The sequence below is a fragment of the Malania oleifera genome, chromosome 1 (assembly GCF_029873635.1).
Source record: "Malania oleifera isolate guangnan ecotype guangnan chromosome 1, ASM2987363v1, whole genome shotgun sequence".
NCBI classification, from domain to species: Eukaryota; Viridiplantae; Streptophyta; class Magnoliopsida; order Santalales; family Ximeniaceae; genus Malania; species Malania oleifera.
In genome coordinates, this window is record NC_080417.1 from 113,086,381 (window position 1) to 113,092,442 (window position 6,062).

Sequence of the window (6,062 nt, forward strand, 5' to 3'; positions counted from 1 at the left end):
CGAGCTCTGTGATAGAGGAGTTCATTGGTATTATCTTAGTTGCAGGGTAAGTACCAGAGGTCGGTGGTAGGATGGATTTTTGAGATATATGTGTATATGTAGAAACAGTGAAACTCTGGTATTGTATATAAGTTAAGTATGTTAAAGTTCCGCTACTTAGATGAGATGTATGTATAAAGAGGTAAATCCCCGGTACCTATGGGTCCGGGTTGACTTTGACTACGTTTTATGGTATCAGAGTATTATTAATGCACCCGCAGCGTTTATGGGCTTGATGAATCAAGTATTCCATCAGTACTTAGATTAGTTTGTTGTTGTCTTTATTGATGATATACTGGTCTACTCGAAGAGTTTTGAAGAGCACGAAGATCAACTGAGACTAGTATTGTAGGTACTGAGGGAAAATAAACTATATGCTAAGTTCAAGAAATGTGAGTTTTGGCTGAGGCAGGTCACTTTCCTTGACATGTGTTTTTTGGAGATGACATATTAGTGAATCCAAGCAAGATAGAAGTGGTGGTGAATTGGGTGAGACCGAGAATGTTCAGGAGATCAGGAGTTTTCTAGGTCTGGTGGGGTACTACCAACGTTTTGTGGATAGTTTTTCCAGATTATCAGGTCCACTATCATGACTCACAAGGAAAAATGTGAAGTTTGAAAGGACCAATGAGTATGAGCAGAGCTTCCAAGAGTTGAAACAACGACTTGTCACTGCACCGGTATTATCTAGTCTCTCAGGAGATGATGGATTTATTATATACAGTGATGCGTCCCAGAAGGGACTTAGATGTGTATTGATGCAGCACGAGAAGGTTATTGTATACGCTTCCCAGCAACTTAAGGAGTATGAAAATAATTACCCTACCCATGATCTGGAATTAGCTGCAATGGTCTACGCGTTGAAAATTTGGAGACATTATCTTTATGGGGGTAGGTGTGAAATTTTTACTGACCATAAGAGCCTGAAGTATTTCTTCACACAAAGAGAATTAAATATGAGGTAGAGGAGATGGCTGAAGCTTATTAAGGATTACGATTGCACCATCAGTTACCACCCGGGGAAAGCAAATGTGGTGGCTGATGCTTTGAGTTGGAAATCAGTGGGTGCGGAATTATCAGCAGTGGTAATTCAACATCCAATTCAGATGGATTTGGAAAGGCTCGGTGTGGAGTTGGTGGAGGGTGAGCACCAGGCATTTATTCCCAACCTAGTACTACAACCTACCTTGCATGAGATGATTAAAGCTGTTAAGAGAAATGATGTAGAATTAGAAGAGCTAAGGGATAAAGTGTAGGATGGACAGGGGGAGGAGTTTAATATTTTAGATGATGAAGCTTTGAGGTTCCATACCAGGCTGTGCGTACCTGCAGATGCTGAAATTAAGAGAACTATCCTAGAAGAGCACATATCACTTTACACAGTACATCTTGGAAACACTAAGATGTATCGGGACCTCCGAGAGTCATACTGATGGAGCGGCATGAAGAGGGAGATAGCCGAGTTTGTGGAGCAGTGTTTGACATGCCAGCAGGTAAAAGTTGAGCACTAAAAACCGGTGGGATGGTTGCAGCCACTCCACATCCCTGAGTAGAAGTGGGATCATATCTCTATGGATTGTGTTATAGGGTTACTGCCGGCATTACGTGGGCAGAACGCCATTTGAGTGATTGTACATCAGCTGATGAAGACTGCTCATTTTCTCCTTATTAAAGTCAACTATTCCATGAGCAGACTGATCGAATTATATTCAGGAGATAGTTCGACCCCATGGTGTGCCGGCATCCATAATCTCAGATTGAGACCCAAGATTCACGTTCAAATTTTGGAGAAGTTTGCAGGAGGCTTTGGGGTCTCAACTATCATTCAGTATAGCGTTTCATCCTCAAACTGATGGGCAAACGAAGAAGACGATTTAGATACTATAAGATACACTCCGAGCATGTGTGTTAGACTTCAGGGGTAGTTGGACCCAGTTTGTGCCGTTGGTTGAATTCACGTATAATAATAGTTACCAGACCAACATTGGAATGACACATTATAAGGCATTATATGGTAGGAGATGTCATTCTCTGCTATACTGGGATGAAGTGGATAAAATGCGAGTTTTGGGGTCAGAGTTAGTGCAGCAGGCACATGATAAAGTTCAACTTTTTAAAGATAGAATTAGTGCTGCTCAGAGTCGGTAGAAAAGTTACACAGATACTCACCACCGAAAATTGGAATTTGATGTAGGAGACCATGTGTTCTCGAAAGTAGCACCGATAAGAGAAGTTATGAGGTTTGGGAGAAAGGGTAAGCTGAACCCAAGGTACATTGACCCATTTGAAATACTTGAGAGAGTGGCTCCAGTTGCCTATAGATTAGCTTTACCACTAACATTATCCAAGATTCATGACGTATTCCATATATCTATGCTAAGGAAATATGTCTTAGATCTCTCCCATGTGATCAGTTATGAGGAGTTGGAGCTTAAAGATACTTTAACATATGAAGAAATACCAGTGCAGATTCTGGATAGAAAAGAACAGGAGTTGCGCACCAAGAAAATTCCACTAGTGAAAGTATTTTGGAGGAATCATGCAGTGGAGGAAGATTCGTGGGAGCCAGAGGATGAGATACGATAGAAGTACCCACATCTGTTTAGTGGTGACCAACATTAGTAAGAAAAAAGTAAAGTAATAGTTCAGGTAACGTAAGTATAGTTTTGATTTTACTTTATGCAGTACAGTGTAATATATTTATAAATTGTATTTTGAATTATAGGACATAGTGGGTTTTGGGAGAACTTTGATTAGTTATTGTAATCTCCCAGGACCCTATGTGTAACCACGGTATTCCTCCGCCATAAGTGAGGGTGATTAATAAAAGTACAACGAATTTTTCCTTTAGAGGTTAGTACATGTATAGTCAGCAAAATTCGAGGACAAAATTTTTAAAAGGAGTAGAGAATTTAGAGGCCCGGAAAATATAATAATTAAAATAAATAAGGAAAAGGAATTATATTAAGGAGCATCAGCAGGAATTCATCGATGAACCTAGGGTTCTCGTCGACGAATGTCCTTCTAGATCTCGTCGATGAAGTACATGTGTCTCGTTGACGAGAAGATATTAATAGCAGGAAATTTAGGCCATTATGGTTCGTCGACGAACTCATTATCTTCGTCGACGAACACCCTTTTGCGACTTGTCTATGAGTACATGTGTCTCGTCGACGAAACCACGTGGCAAGCGGCCTATATATATATATATATATATATATATATATATATATATATATATATATGCTTAAAACAGATTTTAGCTAGAAAATTTTCTTCTCTTCCATTTTCTCTCACCAGCTTTCGATTTCTCCACCTTTTCTCCTCCGATTTGGTTTCGTTTTACCCTATTTCGACAATCGAAAGTTACCACATTGATCTCGAGGAGATTGTCTACAACTTAACCGGAACAGATTGCTGATTTGGGATTCTTGGGCACCATCTCAAAAATCAGGGTAAGTTATTTTAGGGTTTATGCAGTTATTTGGAATATGTGAACCCAGGAAATGTGTTAGATGGTAATATACTGGGGTTTGAGTTGTTTAAACTGGGGTTAATGCGATTTCAAGGTTTGGAGTTCTGAACGCCGCATAAGTGATTTAAGGTTTTTCTATAGGCTTTTGAGAAAATAGGTAAGGGAATAGATTAAGTCATGTATTTTCAGAAATTTATTTATAAATTAATGTAGTTTTTGGGAATATTGGTATTGAAGAGAGAAAATAGATTTTATAGCATGTTATAGTATAATATGGAGTAGAACTCACTCGTGTGGTATAAGTATAAGTTTAATGTAAATACATTATATCATATTATGTTATTATTTCATAGAACAAGTATGATTTTACAATAATTTTTAGAAAAATCATAAACAATATAGAAACTAAGATATTTATAGTATATTATGATAATACAGCTGGCGCAGATGTCGTGTAATGATAGCTAGTGCAAATGCCGTTATATGGTAGCCCACGTAGATGCTGTGATATGATAAGCCGGTACAGATGTCGTGAACAGTTTTAATATGACAATTTATTCAGAAATTATGGAACGATAGCTTTTATTCATAAATATGTGAAAGCCATGTTTTATTTCAAAAATATGAAAATGTTATTTATGAACAAAAATATATTATGTGAAATGTATTATATAGTAATAGAACCTGGATGGTTACGTATGTTATGCGCACGGTACCATTGCTAGCTAGCCAGATCGGAGAGAAGGATACCCACTGTGTGTTGACCTATTAGAGATTGACGAAGAGTAGGATGGATAGACCAGATTGGTGTATAGCCGACAGTGCAACCACACCATGAAGTGTGGGACGGAGGCCGATTAGCATCGAAGTGTAGGCGGTGAGTTGGATACCCATTGTGTACTGACCCGTTAGAGATTTGACAAAGAGTAAGATGGGAAAACCAGGTAGGGTGGGCAATCGTGCGTAGTCATATCATGTTTGACTTAATCTGGTAGGCCAGCCAGCATTAAGTCCAGCCTACGGGCCGCACAACCCGAGTCATGCGGGGTTAATTCATGATTTGCAGTTATACATCCAGGGTAAGATTTCAGTAATATACAGATTTAAAAAATGATTTAAATGATACGAACATTTATTATGATATAGTAAGATTATGTTTAAAAGTACAAATTTTCATGTGTTATCAGTTACAGCTTGAAGATATATTACAGTTATATTATTTGCAGTATATGTTTATAATATGATAAAACTCACATTGCCACACATTGAGAGATGTCTCACCCTAACATTACAAATATTTCAGAAAACCCCAAAAGACGAGTGAAGCGATCTCCGTGATTGAGGAGTTCTTTGGTATTATCTCAATTGCAGGGTAAGTACCAAAGGTCGGTGGTAGGATGATTTTTTGAGATATATGTGTATATGTGGAAATAGTGAAACTTTGGTATTGTATATAAGTTAAGTATGTTATAGTTCCGCTACTTAAATGACATATATGTATAAATAGGTAAATTCCCGATATCTATGGGTCCGGGTTGACTTTGACTACATTTTATGGTATCAGAGTATTATTAGTATGTGAAAAAAAAAAAAAATATAGCAGAAATTTGGGGTCGTTACATAGAGTCTTTGTGTTAGATATATATGTATTAAATAATGGAAGAAAAATGATAAAATAAACTAGTGTAAGAGAACTAGATGGTGGAACTTAAAAAGAGAAAAAATAATAAAATTTAAAGATAAAATGATCAAAGATGGGGATTGGACCATAGATGATGAGATAGATAAAAATACTTTTTGGAATAGATTAACTAGTTCTATTAAAAAGATAGCGAAAGAAATTTTAGGTGAATTAAGGGGAAGATTCTTAAATAGAAAAGAGAGTTGGTAGTAGAATAAAAATGTACAAAAAATCATAAAGACAAAAAGAATTTGGTATAAAATGTGGCAAAAATGTAGAAACAGAGATAGCTTTGAAAAATATAAGAAGGCAAGAAATGATGCAAAAAATGCCGTTAGTGAAGCTAAATATAGATCATCTAATAGTTTGTATGATAGATTAGGTACAAAAGAAGGGGAAAAAGATATATTTAAACTTGCTAAAGTTAGAAAAAGTAAGAGCAAGGAGTTAGGAAATATAAAATGTATAAAAAGTGAGGATAATATTGTCTTAGTTAAGGACAAAGATATTAAAGAAAGATGACGAAGTTACATTAGTAAGTTGTTTAATGAAAACCATATAGAAGGCTTAAACTTACAATTGTCAAATAAAGAAAATACTACAAATATAAGATTTATTCGCAAAATTAGAGTTAACAAAGTTAAGTTTGCACTAAAAAATATGAAAAATGGGAAATCTATGAGACCAAATAACATCTCAATTGAAGTTTGGAAATGCCTGGGTGATAACGGAATTATATGATTAACTAATTTATTTAATATAATTGTAAAAACTAAGAAAATGCCAGATGAATGAAGGAAAAACACTTTAATACCTATATACAAAATAAAGGAGATATTCAAAATTGTAATAACTATCGTGGAATTA